The 16,139-nt window shown below is 40.4% G+C and overlaps 1 protein-coding gene and 1 non-coding gene across 3 annotated transcripts in view; one reads left to right on the forward strand and one right to left on the reverse strand.

The window, feature by feature from the left end:
• The window catches only part of Elmo1 (engulfment and cell motility 1), a 606,684-nt gene that overhangs the window by 26,940 nt on the left and 563,605 nt on the right, over positions 1–16,139 (forward strand). The gene's annotated exons all lie outside the window — the stretch shown is intronic.
• On the reverse strand, positions 4,484–4,587 carry LOC123455407. Its single transcript, XR_006633895.1, has one exon. It is a non-coding gene; the product is annotated as a U6 spliceosomal RNA (small nuclear RNA).

Genomic DNA, 16,139 nt, shown 5'->3' on the forward strand with positions numbered 1-16,139 from the left:
GCCTCCCAAACATCTTCTTCAGTATAACAGGCCCAGACTGCAAGTGACTTCTTGTGTTAAGAGTGTTGTTCTTCATCACTTCTGGCCACTGGAATTGCCCTGGGTGGCAGCATCCAAGCAGCGTGAAGATCACCTGCTCTTTGTGTTCCTTTCTCCAGGGTACAATCCCATCCTAGTTTTGGCAGGCTGGGAAGCGAAGTTCAACTGGGTGCTTATGAACAATGCTACTGATTATTCAATATATAACATTGTCTCCACCCACCCCAGTGCTCCTCCTAAACAGTGGTGGATGCTGGTTTGTGGTGCTCACCTTAATAACACCAGCTAGGCATGGATGTGGATGCTTAGTTGTAGTGAAGATGGACAGACCTGTTTATGGCAGTGTTTTAGCTATGTGGTAGATGCATCTATGATTCTTGATGCCCAAATAGAAAATGTGTTAGTCCTGACTCACAGCCTAATAAAACTGCCCACATGGAGCACTTGGTCCAGGCAAGCATGTGCCAGGACAGCAACTCTCACACTGTTCTTCTTTCAGAATGATAATTGCTCTAGCTTTTCTGGGAAGCAATTTGAATGCATCCCAAGGACTTATGACTGTGTGCCTGGTCTCTGTGTTCTCACCTCAGATTCTGGATGCCTTTGAGAGGTGGAGGTATGGGCTTGTGACAGATCATCAAAAGATATGAACCCAGCCACAGTTTCTTCCACATTCTTTAACTTCTCGGAGCTAAAATCTCCCAGATATGAAATAGACATAAGCCAGGCATGGTGTCTCACGCCTTTAATCTCAGCACTCAGGGGGCAAAGGTAGAAGGATCACTGTGAATTCAGGGCCAGCCTGGGAGTACATGTGAATTCCAGGTCAACCTGGGCTAGAAAAGCAAGACCCTACCTTGAAAAATAAATAAATTTAAAGAAAAAATAGATAATGAACAGTGCACATGTGTCAGGAGTACTTGGGATAAAGCAGAGAAAGCAACTAGAACTTCCTAAGTGTTTAGTATGTTAGCATTCACTTTAGACAAAGAACTGTGTGAAGATATTGAGTTTGCATTAGGCATATGGAGGAAAATGAAAACAATCCAACTGCCCAGTGATAGATAGGTGGTGAATTATGTCTCTCTGAAATAGGTATTGCAACAAAAAAAATTAAAAAGAATGATAAAATGTTTTGAGAAGAGGGAAATGTACATAAGTGAAAATAGCTCAATATGAAATAAGAGGGTCTCTATTTCATAAGAAATGAGTAAGTTAGGAAACACTGAAATAAGTTATATGAAAGTGCCCCCACTTGATATCTCTGGATGTGGATAGGGATCCAAGCTGTAGTCTCATCTTAAAAGTTTTCTACATGTACCAAGTTATATGTAATTATTTCATACTTACAAATACCCAGAAAGAACAACAAAGAAAAAAGCCTTATATTTAAATTTTTAAATATTTTTATTTATTTATTTATTTGACATAGAAAGAGGGAGAGAGGGAGAGAAAGAGAGAGAATGGGTGTGCCAGGGCCTCCAGCCACTGCAAACAAACTACAGATGTGTGTGTCCCTTGTGCATCTGGCTAACATGGGCCCTAGGCAATTGAACCTGGGTTCTTTGACCTTGCAGGCAAACGCCTTAAATGCTAAGCCATCCCTCCAGCCAAAAAAGCCTTGTATATTTAATAAAAAACAGTGTTCAGGATTATGGATACACAGAGATCACTCAGTCACTTTGGGTGTTTTTCTACCCAGGTTGAATGGTGTTTAATCTTGGTCTAAATAACAGGATCCTTAGCCTCGAACTGGGCCCTTGGCTTTTCTCTGTTCTATTCCCTGTCTTACTAATAATCCTTTACTACCAAAACTGAAGTTGGCTTCCCACCCTAGCCTGCACCTCCTTATAATATACATGACGTCTTCTCTGATTCTGCCTCCCTTTACCTAGGGATGCTATATGTTTCTGGACCTGCCATCTCTACCCTTGGCCCTGGCTGCTACTTATTCCAAGTCAGCACGTGTTGGCTTGGTTATATGAGTTGACTAGCACACAGAAGAGACTAAAACTCACCAGATAAGAGCACCACTGGGGCATCATATGCTCTTGAAGCTGCTGAAGCACTTTCTCCTTATGAGAGGGCTGGCTTCAGGGGCCTGGATAGATCCAGTTACAAATTCTAGAATCTCCCTTAGACCTTATCTCATTACAGTGAACCAGGTCACCAGATATCACACTTTTAAAAGATCTGTTTTTTTAAGTTGCTCACTGCATAGAATATAAGTGGAGCTCAGGTTGCTGTTAGAGGAGCAGGTATAGTTATCATTACTTTCTGCTGAGAGTGCAAATATTCCTCAAGACAAAAATCTACTGCTACAGACAGTTCACATATGCTGATCATTCTACCAGCAATGTCAAGTACAGAAAAGGAATGGGGAATGAATGTTTTATTCTCCCTTACCAGACAGGTTAAGTTAAATGGATATTTAGATAGGGAAAAAGTATAGCTGGTGAGAAGCCAGGCACTGGACATTTATTTTCTGGAGCTGTCTTAATAAAGCATCAAACAGGGTGGCTTAGCCCAACAGAAACTGGCAATTTACTCTAGAAGGTAGGAGTCCATGGATAGGATGTCAGCGGACCACTACTCCTGAAGCCTCTGTGATAGAATCCTCCCCTATTGCCTCTAACTTCTGGGAGCCCCAGTTGTTTGCTGGCTTGTGCAGAGCCCTGCTAGTCTTCACCTTCATTCTCATAGGGCTGTCTACTCCTGTGTGGCTCTCTGTATTTGCATGGCCCTGACTCTTTGTATAAGAACACCTGTCATAGTTGGATAGACCCCACCCTACTGACCATACTTTACCTTATGTTTGCAAAAACTATGCTTACAAGTAAGGTCCTATTCACTGGTAGTGAGTATAGGACTTTTAACAGATATTTTTGGGGACCACAGCTTAACTCATGACAGCCAACTATGATCCAGTCTTCCTAGCCTGACTTCAAGCGTAGTGACATGCACCTTTAATCCCAGCAGGGAGGCTGAGGCAGGAGGGTTGTGAGTTCAAGGACAGCTGGAGCTACATGGACTCTGTTTTTGAGAGAGAAAGAGTAGGGAGAAAGGTACCATAAGTACAGGAAGTATAGACTGCAGCTGGCATAACACAGAATATTCTTACTGTAAACTGTATGGATATTTTTTAATAATAGAGGGAGTGTACCCAAAAGGATTAGAAAGCATAATAAATTCACAAGTCAGTAAGGTGACTTATCACTATAGAGTGTTATGTGCATAAGGAAATGAGTGTTTATGACCCTGCAGCCCAGGAAATGAGTCTTCAACAGCATCTCTACAAAAGTTTTAGTCATACATGTGATGCCATTTTCTCTCTGAGTGACAGGAGCTGTTGAGCTCTATTATAATCTTCCTCCTTTTTTGTTATGTGTGTATGATGTGTGTGTGTGTTCATGTGAGTGCTCACACATACCATCGTGTGTATGTGGTGGTCAGAGGACAGCTTTCAGTGCCTCACCTTCCACCTCTGTGGCAGAGTATCACATTGTCCACTACTGCTTCCAGAGGATTCTCTAGTCTCTGCCTGCCTTCTCATCCATACATTTGGGTAGGTTTACAAATGCTTGCCAGCAGGAGATTTTTACATGGGTGTGGGGCTTCTGAATTGGGTATGTAGGCTAGTATGGCAAGTACTTTATTCACAGAGCCATTTCCCCAGACCCCTCTAGAGTAATCTTAATATAGGTCTGCCATTGACTTAAATGTTACCATGTGACTCATGACTGACTCATGAAGTAATGGGTTGTATCAGAGAAAACCATGAGCCACCCTTCTTAGTATGAGCAAAGCCTGTGCCTGTGGCCTTTCACACCATCATGTGCTACTGCTGGTATGAGAAGCGTGTTTTGAGAAGGTCAGAACATACTTTCATGTAGGTGTCTTTGATAATTACAGAAGTAATACAAAGTTTTTATGAACCATATAAAAAACTGCTCATTTATTATAGGAATATCAGATATCCCAACATACGCATCTGAAGATGTCTCCCAAAAGACATTTCTCCCATCCAAGTATTACACAGGCCTACCCTGCTTAACTTAAGTGAGAGTGGGCACATTTAGGGTGGTATGGCCATAGACCCAGAAGACATTTCCAAAGACTATGGACATGCAAAGAGACCTTGAAATGCAGTAGAGAAATTGATTCAACAGACTATATTATCTCTCACATATGACACCGAAAAGAACAAAAGCTGGCAAAATTAATTTTTATTGAATGATATTTATTTCTCCATAATAATCAATGGTACCCACTAAAAATAGAGCATAGAGCTTTCTGCCGTAATTTCTTTGTTGCTCATTTATGTGGATGTAGGGATGTGTGTGTGCTTGTGTGTGTGTGAGTGTGTGTGTGCATGTATACATGCACATGCACATGTAGGGGCCAGAAATTGTGGTTATTACTCTCTACTTTCTTTCTTTATTTTTAAAATATGGAATACTTCACAAATTCGCATGTCATCGTTGGGCAAGGGCCTTGCCAATCTGTGTATCATTCCAGTTTTAGTATATGTGCTGCCAAAGTGAGCACTCCACCTTATTTTTTGAAATAGGGTCTCCCAGTGAACTTGTAGTTCACACATCAGAGTAGGCTAGCTAGCCAGCAAACCTCAGGGATTCTTCAGTCTCTTCAATCCTAGGAATAAAGGTGCACACTGCCATGACAGCTTTTCTGTATGAGTACTGGGTAGTGAACTCAGGTCCTCATGCTTACATAGCAAGCTCTGTACTGACTTAGCCATTTCCTAAGCTCCTGTTTTTAATATACCTGTGGTATTTCCATTTAAAGTCCTAGCAAAATAGAATTCATTGTTGTGTTACTCCATGATTATTTCTTAAAACAGTTTTCTCAAAGCTAGCAAAATGTCTTGCTACTTTTTCCCACCTCCTGTGGCAGCTTCTCCAGGTTTTTAAAAAAAATGTTAAGTAGGAGTAAAACTGTGCAGCTCTTCCCAACAGAGGTAGCTGGGACTAAGCACCAGGAGACCTGAAAGACCTCCTTTCTTTTCTGCCTTCAGCACCTGACCCTAGGACCCCTGCACGGAGGGCAACAGAAAGTTCCAAGGTAGCAGACTAGGCTTATAAATTCATCCTTTTTTGTACATTCACCTAAAAGCTCTTTTCACTCATATCTGCTTTGTTTTATTGATTCTCTTGACATGTGACACTCTGATTTTTATTCTACCAAAATATATCAGGGTACCTTCTCTTAGGGCTGAATGAGTAGGATCAATGTGGGTGGGGATTGTGTTTTTTTTCTTGTATTACTTTTTTACTTGTCTGAATGAAGAAAATGATTATAAACTTGAAATATTGTTGATTCACTATTCTCAGATATATATGTGCATTATATATATATACACACATTATATATGTATTATATATGTATATGTATGTATATATATGTGTGTGTATATGTATGTATGTATATATGTGTATATGTATGTATGTATATATGTGTGTGTATACACACACACACACACACACACACACACACACACATATATATATATATATATATACACACACACACACACATACACACACACACACACACACACACATTTACTTTAACATTTACTGAAGCTCCACCTGAAGGCCTGTTATATTAGGGAAACAGTGACAGTAGGGCAGAGAGGTTTCTGGAACTCAGGTCACTAGAGCACTGTCCCTCCTCTTAAGTAGCTCACAATGTGGGAGTGAGTTGGTGGAGTTGGGAAACAGGCATACAAACAAGCAGGTACATTTCCAATAGGCATTTATTAAACTTTTGTCCTGAGAACTAGGTCAGATCTTAAGGTTTTTCTGAACTTGATTCTTTGAAGAAGTTCATACTCTAATGGAGAAGAAATTACACTTCTCTAATTTAGTAACAACACAAGGGCTGTGGTGGTTTGATTTTGGTGTCCTCCATAAACTTCTAGGTTCCTAGCTGATGGAGATCTGGGAATTAAAGCCTTCCCTAGGCAGTGTATTGTTGGGGCGGGATTATGGGTATTATAGCCAGTGTCCCCTTGCCAGGGTCTGACACATTCTCTTGTTGCTATTGTCCACCTTATGTTGGCCAGGGTGTGATGTCCACCCTCTGCTCATGCCATCATTTTCCCGTGCCATCATAGAGCTTCTCCTCAAGTCTGTAAGCCAAAATAACCCCCCTTTTTTTCCCAAAAGCTGCTTGCTCTTGGTCGGGTGATTTCTGCCAACAATGTGACCCTGACTGCAACAAGAGCTCACTGCGTGTTGTCTCTGATCTGTGCGGTGGTAGGAAACTGCTTTGCTTGAAAGTAGAGTGGTGGACACATACCTCACGCATTTGCCCAAACCCTTGAACAGAACATGAGGAAGAGGAAACACTGATTCAATCTATGACTAGTTAATAATAAAGACCAGCGGGTTCATCCACTGTAAGTAATGTGCCACAGAAAAGTTCAAAAGGTTAATAGGAGGGAAAGTCATGTCAAGGGACATGGGAAATCTGTGTTTAATTTGCCTGTAAACTTAAAACTTCTCTGAAAATGAAAAGGTGTTAACTTAAAAGTATTTATTAATTTGAAAACATTGCATTCTACTGTTCCTAATGCAGCTGCTTTGGTTGGCAAGGAACATTAACAGTCCATGAATACAGCTGTGTCCTGTCTGCTCCCTCATATCCCCTGTACTGAAAAAATAGCTCCCATGCCACTGTGGTAAAGTAAGGTAATACCTGTAAAACTGTTCTGAAAATGAAAAGAAGCCACAGATACTTAGATGCAGGCTGTCTCCACCGGAGATCCAGAGTGATGATGAACCTCCAGGGAGAATCTAGGCAGCTCAGCTCCTGCTTATGCACCATTCTCCACTTGTAGTGAGCAAGAGATGCCTCTGCATCCATAAAAGACCCTGCCTCTGACCCAGCATAGTCCACAGATCCTGCTGGGTGCTCGAGAAGTAGAAGGTGGAAAAACAATAGCAAATCAGTACTTGAACAATCATATTCACTAGAGGATAATTTGTAACAGCCAAGAGGGAGACTCGACCTAAATTTTCATTAATAAATGAAAGATTAAAGAAAACCATGGGCTATGTACCCAGTAGGATATTATTTAAACTTAAAAAGAAGGAAATCTTGTCATGTGCTACATCATGAACCTGGAGGATATTTTAAATAAGCCACAAAAATAAAAAAAAAAATATTGAGAAATTAAACATACTGGAATTTGATGGTATTCCCATCCTATTACCCTCTTTTGTCCCCTCCTTTACCCTACCCCTATTCCATTGATAGCCTCCTCTTTCCCAGTAGTCTTTCTGTTTTGATGTCTCATGCCTTTTGCCTCCCCTGTCCTCTATGTCAAAATAATGATGGACACAGAACTGTGCAGGTCTTGTGGGGATAACGTCAGCCACCATGATTTCAAAATGTACCAGTCAGTTTATATCCCGAGAGAGGACAGTCCTCCTAACATTGTGGCTCTTAAGGTCTCTCCAACCTCTCTTTTGCAGTGTTCCCTCCAAGGATTTGACAGAGGTGCCTTGTTTAGTGTTCAGCTCTCAATAGTCTCTTATCTTTAGCTTTGATGAATTTTGAGCTCCTCAATGTCTGTGCCCATCTTCATAGAGAAGCTTTTCTGGCTAGCAGTGGAAAACAAAACACTCATATTCTTTCCACCTCCTGTTCAATGTTTCCTGAACCCTGGAGGGTATGTGTGGTAGAGATAACTCAGGCACGCTAAGCACTGCACTTTCTCTTCTCATCCACTTGATGAGTCTTGGGTCTACTTAGTATTCACTGCCATCTGTAAAAGGAAGCTTCTGTAGCCATAATTGAGACCAGCTTTAATCAGTGGGCATAAGCATATATATTTAGAAGGCAATTTTTTGGGCTCATGGTATCCATTTAGTCAAGGAACAATTGTTATGTCCTTCTAACCCATAATTTTACTTTGTGCATATTTTAAACACAATAAAACATTTTAAATAAAGTATCAGTAGTGAGCATTTTATTATCATTATTATTAAACTACTACTGTTACAAATCTGTCTAGGACCCTGAGAGCCTGAGTAAAAGCTTTTATCAGAAAAGGCTTCGCAGCTCAGCAAAACTGCAGCAGAAAACAGCTCCAAAAGACATTTGCCCAAGCTGGGCATGGTGGCAAATGCCTTTAATCCCAGCACTCGGAGACTGAGGTAGGAGGATTGCTGTGAGTTTGAGGACACCCTGAGACTACATAGTGAATACTAGGTCATCCTGATCTAGAGTGAGATCCTGCCTCAACAAAACAACCCCCCCTCCCAGGAAAACATCAGCCCAACATGGTTTTTGCATAAAAATAACCATTGGAGAAAATAGTTACTTCAAACCTACTAGAAGCCAGAAATTCAGAGGCGCACTTTGGGTTGTGGCCTTGCACTCATGATAAGAGAGTGTACTTAACCATCTCCTCTGAGTGCTGTCATGAGTGAGGAGTGAGTCTGTGCTGGTTACATGCCATCTTATCAGCTCCCCTTAGTGATGTCATATGGCAAGTGTCCTGGTTATTAGTGTGTGAAAGCAGTCCTAAAATAAGGGCATCAAACCATAATAGTAGATCTTCTATATGTCACCTATGTATCTATCATCTGTCTACCTTTATCATCATCATCAACATCTATCATCTATCACCTATCATTATTTAAGGACAGGGTCTCATAGTCTACACTGGCCTCAAACTTCCTATGTAGTCAGGAATGACCTTGAACTCCAGAACCTCCACCTCCCAACTGCTAGTGATGTCTGGAAGTAATGGTTTTATTTTGTTCATGCATCTATAATTTCAACAGGATTAGATTAGGTTAGGTTAGGTTAGGTTGTACTCATGTGGAGATGGCCAGTGAAACTGAGTGGGGCCTTGCTGGAGGACCCACTTTCAAGGTGGTCCTTCCATGCTGGGAGTTACTGCTAACTGACTGCTGGGAGCCCCGTCACCTTAAAAATTCCCTGCATTTTGCCTTTCCTTCCTCTGTACCCTACTGATGGTTTTACTGCCTCTATAGTTGTGCTTTTTAAAAAATGCCATATAGTTGGAATCAAACTCCCTGTAGCTCTTTTAGATTGCTTCCTTTCTTAGAAATAGTAGGATTGGTCCATGTTTTTCCCCATAGCTTGATAGCTCATGTCTTTCTATGGCATAGCATTATTGCACTGTGTGAATGTACCAGTTTATCCATTCATTTACTGAAAGACATCTTGAGTGTTTCTGAGTTTTGGCAGTGTGCTGTCAACACTTGCATACAGGTTTCTTTGTGAACATAAGTTTTGAACTCATTTAGGTAGATACTAAGGTGTGTGTTTTAAGAATATATTCAGTTTGGGGCTGGAGAGATGGAATAGCAGTTATGCGTTTGTCTGTGAAGCTTAAGGACCCCGGTTCAAGGCTCGATTCCCTAGGACCCATGTTAGCCAGATGCACAAGGAGGCACATGCGTCTGGAGTTCATTTGCAGTGGCTGGAGGCCCTGGCGCACCCATATTCTCTCTCTCTCTCTCCTTCTCTCTCTCCCTCCCTCCCTCCCTCTTTTTCTCTCTGTCTGTCACTCGCAAATAAATAAATAAGAATAAACAAAATGTATATATATAAAAGAATATGTTCAGTTTTATAAAAATATGTCACTTTTTTTTCACAAGTCACTTTTCCATTTTTTATTCTCATCAGCAATGAATGAGGGTTGCTGTTGCATTATACCCTCACCAGTATTTGTGTTGTCAGTGTTTTCAGTTTTAGCTATACTAATAGGGTAGAATATCACTATTATTGTAATTTACAGTTCCCTAATCACATATGATGTTGACCATTTTTCATAAGACACATTTAATTTTTTTTTTTACTATTTTTAAAAAATGAAGTAATTATATATGTACCATATATATATATATATATATATATATATATATATATATATGTATACATATATGTATATGGAGAAGTAGGGGAGATCCTTAACCCATATCCACAAAATGGTGACATTTTACATAAGTAGAACATGGTCACAACCAGGACATTGACATTTTCACAATACAATGAATCTGATTATGGGCTTCATCCCTTTTTAAAAAAAAAAATTTACTTACTTATTTGCAAGCAGAGAGCAATAGAGAGAAGAGACAGATAACGAGAAAATGGGCATGCCAGGGCCTCTAGCCATTGCAAATAAACTCCAGACATACATGCTCTTTGTACATATGGCTTATGTGGGTCCTGGGGAATTGAACCTGGGTCCTTTGGCTTCACAGGCAAATGTCTTAACCACTAAGCCATTTTTCTAGCCCTTTATCCATTGTTACATTCAGTCATTCTCCATTCTAGTGTGTTCATAATTTTATGAACTTTTATTGCATGTAGACAGATGTTCTTTTTGTGACTACCACAGTTAAGATTCCCAACTATTATGTCCCCACAAAGTAACTCCCTGGAGTATCCCCAGTATAGTCCATGCTCCCTGCTTGGTGTCCACCCCATCCCTGGTGTCTGTAATCACTGGCATATGTTTTGAAACAGCTATCTCCAACTGATCCTGTTTCACCAAGTATTCCTCTAAGGGCAACTAATTGATTGATTGGTCGTTCCGTGTTTTGGCTTTTGGCATTTGTGGTCCTTGTGTCACATTGGCTATAGTGAGCACTCACATCTCTAAAACAGGACCAATCTTCTTAGATATTTGTTAAAAGAAATTTTAGTATTTGTGTATTTTCTACAGAGCTGATGTATAGTCATTACTGTTAATGCAACAGATAAATGAGGCTGAGATTAGTATATAATAGAAAACTTCACACTAGGTTCATTAGCAAACTCCTTTAAGGAATGCCTGACTTTAGTTCATTTAAAACATGATTCAATTTAGCAAAACATAATGTATAAATAATTTTTCACAAAGCCTACAAATTTGGGTTCTTTAAACAGCAAATGATAATGCTACTAAAAGCCAGAAAAATGGTACTTTATAAATGAGATGAGAGCTGTTAGGGATGTGAAGTGCCATTGTGAGTTCTATAGTGGTAAACATTGTTTTAAAAATTGTGTTGTAGACAAGAGAGATGTTCAATATGTCAGGAACACTTTTATCAGTCAGACCTCAGAGGGAATAAAAGTGCACATCAGAAACCAGCATGACTTATTTTGAATGGGTTTGGGAGTTGGACCACTCAGTCACCTGTATTTTAGCTAGTGCCTCTGTATCAGGTGAGTACCTGCTCTGAAGGTTAAGTTGATACCAGGAAATTATTTGGACAAATAATTAAATTCTAAAAACAACTTTATTCTAGAGTTCTTTATACAGGGTTGCTCACTCTCAGTGCTACTTACACTTTAGATTCAGGTAATTCTTTTTCAGGGGGTATATTAGTTTTCTGTCACTGTGAAAAAAGACCTGAGAAAAATCAACTTAAGAAAAGATGAATTTTGCAGGGTGTAGTTGTGCATATCTGTAATCCCAGCACTCAAATAGCAGAGGTAGTATCGCTTGAAGCCAGCCTGAGAAACATAGTGAATTCTAGGTCAGCCTAGGCTAGAGTGAGACCCTACCTTGAAAAACCAAAAATAAATAAATAAAAGAAAACTAAATTTTCTCTCTTGGTTGGCTGGCAGTGTTGCTTTTCAGTCTGTGGCAGTGCAATGCATGAAGGCATGGAAGGCACAATCAAGCAAGGAGCCTCGCCTCCTGGTATCAGGGAAGCAGATAGTAGCCTGCACTGGCTGCCTTCCTACTCTTTCCATTTTGTTCTATCCATGGCCCCAGACTAGAGGATGTTAAGACCATAGTTTGGGATGAGTTTTCCCTTTAGGGTTGTCCTACATGCCAGTTGTCTCTGGTAACACTCTCATAGACATACTCAGAAATGTGTTTTGTTAATCTCCTAGGTGTCACATTTAAGAGAAATCATCAGGGTGAAGAGTTTGATTAGCAGTTAAGGCATTTTCCTGCAAAGCCCAAGGACCTAGGTGCAATTCCCCAGGATACATGTAACCTAGATGCTCAAGGTAGCTCATGTATCTGGAGTTTGTTTGCAGTGGTTAGAGGCCCTGGTGTGCCCATTCATTTGCTCTAGGTGCATTTTTCACTCTTTATCTCTAAAAGAAATAAATAAAATATTCAAAAAAGATTAATCATCACAGTGGAGAAATGTGTGCATTATAGGATGGCTATCAGCATCTGTGGCCCATATGTGTAGCTTCCTCTAGTGCTCTATGGATATTATCAGATGTCCCCAGGGTTAGGAAGAAGCATCTTTAGGAGTCACTCATTTTGTGCGTACATGTGTGCATGCATACACACACACACACACACACACACACACACACACGCATGCATATGCAAAGCATATAATTTTTTAAAAAATTTATTATTCATTTGAAAGAGAGAGAGAGAGAGGAAGAATCAGAGAGAGGGAGAGAGAGAATTGTTGCACCAGAGTTTATTAACAAATAAACTCCAGATGTATGCACCATCTTATACATTTGGCCTACGTGGGTCCTGGCGAATTGAACCATAGTCCTTTGGCTTTACAGGGAAATGCCTTAACCACTAAGCCATCTCTACAGCCCCTATAATTTATTTTTAATTCATAATAATGATTTGGTCCTTATTGTTCCTCATCCATTCATTATTGTTGAGAGTCAGTCATGCTTATAAATATAGTTTTTGTTTTTCCTTTTGCACATATTAGATGCTAGTTTGGATTTGTAATGTCCCCAAGGGGCCATATAGTGGAGGCTTGGTCTCCAGCCTATGTATTGTTGGGAAATGTTGGGAACTTTAGGAGGTGGAGGCAGATGGAAAGAAGTCCATCTGGCTGGAAGTGTGCTCTTGAAGAAGATATTGGGACTCTGGCTCCTTCTTTTCTTCTGTCTTTGGCTTTCCAGCTAACAGGAAGTGTGAAACTTCCTCTATCACATGCTCCTACCATGAGGTACTACCTTACTGTAATGGAGCCAACCAATTGTGGCAACACAAACCAGTCCTCTTTATAAGTTGACATGTCTCTGATATTTGTTATCATAGCTGAAACCTGACTAACACATTAACCATCTTAAGACTATATTAAATTTAATCTATCTATTACTAGATGTATATTATATTATTTTTATATTTACTATAAAAAGCATTCTTCAGTAAAACTTTATTTTTGAGAATATAATCCCAAGCATGTATGTGATTATCCTGGACACTGAAAAAATTATGCAATCTACCTGACTTTATTTACTTGACTTTATTATAAATTACAATATTGCCTTCCATAGAGACTATTAATTCATAGTTCTCTTCAGCAGTGTGTGTGATCTTGTGTACTCCATGTAATTATTGATGGTTCATCCTTTCAGACTCCTGGATTTGCCCATTTGAAGGGTGAGCATGGTATTTTACTACTGTTTGATTCATGTTTTCTCATTACTGGTGAGTCATCACATTTTCAAACTGGAAGGACTCAAGAGCTTGTATTCAGCCAAATATATACATATATACATACATATATATATACATATATATATATATATATGTATGTGTGTGTGTGTGTGTGTGTGTGTGTGTGTGTGTGTGTGTGTGTATGTATGTATGTATGTATGTATTGGTTTTTCGAGGTATGGTCTCACTCTAGCTCAGGCTGACCTGTAATTCACTCTGTACAGGGTGGCCTCAAACTCACAGTGATCCTCCTACCTCTGCCACTCAAGTGCTGGGATTAAAGACATGCGCCACCACTCCCAGCTTCAGCTGTATCAGGCCAAAAGAAACTAATTATATACATATATAATTATTTACTTATATATATATTTGTAACTTATATTCTACTTTTACTTTTTTTATCCAACAATATTAGTTTTCCTCTCACAGTTGCATGTCCCTCACTGGTTGCTCACATTGAATTCCATATGTCATCAAATGGAAACCTTTAGCATGCACAGCAAAGGTAGAAAGTCACAAGTAGGAAAGGAAGATGAAGGAGTCTGCCAACACAGATTTCTCCTATTTCACCATTGTTTATTACAGCTGACATAGACGGCGCTTACGTACTTGCATGAGTAGTAGAAAGAACCCTAATACAGTGAGTGAATGCCAGCTGGACATGCTGTGGGCCACGTGGTGTCCTCTCTCTACAACCTGTGCTTCTACTCTGGTACTTGCCTGCAGCTACAGCTGACTACTGAAAGAGAAGGGAGGACTGACATTTTTCTTTTTGAGATGCCCCTGTTGTTCCTGAGGCTAGCCCACTTTTAAAATTTTTTATGTATTTATTTGTTTGATTTTTTTGTTTTTCTTTTTGAGTTAGGGTCTCATTCTAGCCCAGGTTGATCTGAAACTCATTCTGTAGCCCAGACTGAGCTCAAAGTCACAGCAACCCTACATTAGCCCTCTTGAGGCTAGCCTTCCAGACACTAGTTATTGGGGCCTTCTTGGGTGGAGCAGAACTGTGCTGTCACCCAAGATTAGCAGGATACTTGGTTTCCTTTGAAAAGCTCCTGGAATATTGGTTGGCAGAGATCGGCAGGGTGGGATGCAGCCACTGTGCATCTAAACTGTCCAGAAACCCTGAGCCCAGCTAGTTTTCTTACTTGATTTCAGTGCCCCGGGCACACATGCATGTCTGATTGCTTTGTGGTGGTCTGAGATGTGAAAATAAGGAAGGTAGCTCTAATCATTTTGTTACTGTCTATCTGAGCAAACTAGAATGAATTTTACTTGAAAGACCTTTATTTTTAAGTTTCTGTGTGATTTGGAAGAGTAACTGAGTAAGCAAGCCTTTCCCAGAATTAAACATTGTGGACTTATTTTGTGCTAAGTTATAATCGTGATGTGTGTTAATATTTTATCAAGCTGAAAAATGTTTCTTGCCAAAAGACTTTTCTTACAGACTTACAGCTTGCCATGTGCAGGGTGGATGTAGAGTTCATTTGTGCATGTGTTTTTTCAAGACATGGGTTGTTCAAGACATCTGTGAGTGACCTGTGCTAGGCAGCATGCTATCAGAGAGAAGCCCTGATCACCAGATCTGCAACCTGATGCTGTAGTCACTACAGAGGAGAGTCGTACCCTGTGTTCTGGGACAGAGGGAAGGAACTGAGTCAGGAGGATTGGAAAATTTTCCAAAGTGAAGGACTTTGCAACCCAAATAATGTGAGTGGCAGTGATGGATAGAGATAGGGGCAGAGTGAAGATGAGGCCCATGGAGGTAGAGAGGCTGTGATGGAGGGATCCATCTGTACAAAGGTCAGGAGAAAGGCTGACTTTGGGGAGAAACTGTTACTCATTTTGTTACTCTTTTATTTCAGAGGTATAAAAACACCAGTACCCTGCTTGAGACAGTTCACTCTGAGGGACTCTCATCATCACTCAGAACCATATCACAGTGGCCAAGCTGGTCAATTTGGTGATCCCTCCATGGTGACTCCACTCCAGGGATCATTTGCTCAGCAAATGCTACTCAGTGATGTCTGGTCAATACGCCATTTGCCTCTCATTCCAAAAATCTAAGCAACAATAGGAAGAGATGACAGCAAAGCACCAGCTCATTTTCTAAGGTTTTGGTAGCCATTAGTTATAGCTGCAGACTATTTAGAGCAAAGGTTTAAGGTTGCCTCTCACACTCCAAAAAAAAACTGTATAGAAAAGGACCCAAGAATCTTTGGGAACTGGGGTGTGGTACCTACTTTTCATACTGAGGTTGAAAATTGTGCTTCGTGTTCCAGAAGCTGCCTGTGTAGTCCTGAGCCTCACAGGTTGGGGTGGGGGCAGATGGGTGTGGCAAAGAACGTATTGGTCATCAGAGTCTCAATAAAAATGCATCCAAAGGGACTGGGGATTCATTAAACACTGGACTGTTACTTCCAGAAATATGCAGGGTACCTGAAGGCACTCCCCTTGGGATACTCTCCTAGCTAAAGATGTCACTGTCAGATTCATCCCTGGGGATGTGCTTGTAAGCTGAGCTAGTAGCCAGTTGGGGTGAGGTCATGAGGAGGGAAGATATGGAAGCATGGGAGTTCTCTGCACTGGAGGCCCTTCACTAAGAAGGCCAGAGATAGGTCAGGGGGTAAGGATGAATGAATGTGGAAAGTGCTGGCCCACACCTTAC

Source organism: Jaculus jaculus, chromosome 16 (genome assembly GCF_020740685.1).
Source record: "Jaculus jaculus isolate mJacJac1 chromosome 16, mJacJac1.mat.Y.cur, whole genome shotgun sequence".
Lineage (NCBI taxonomy): Eukaryota > Metazoa > Chordata > Mammalia > Rodentia > Dipodidae > Jaculus > Jaculus jaculus.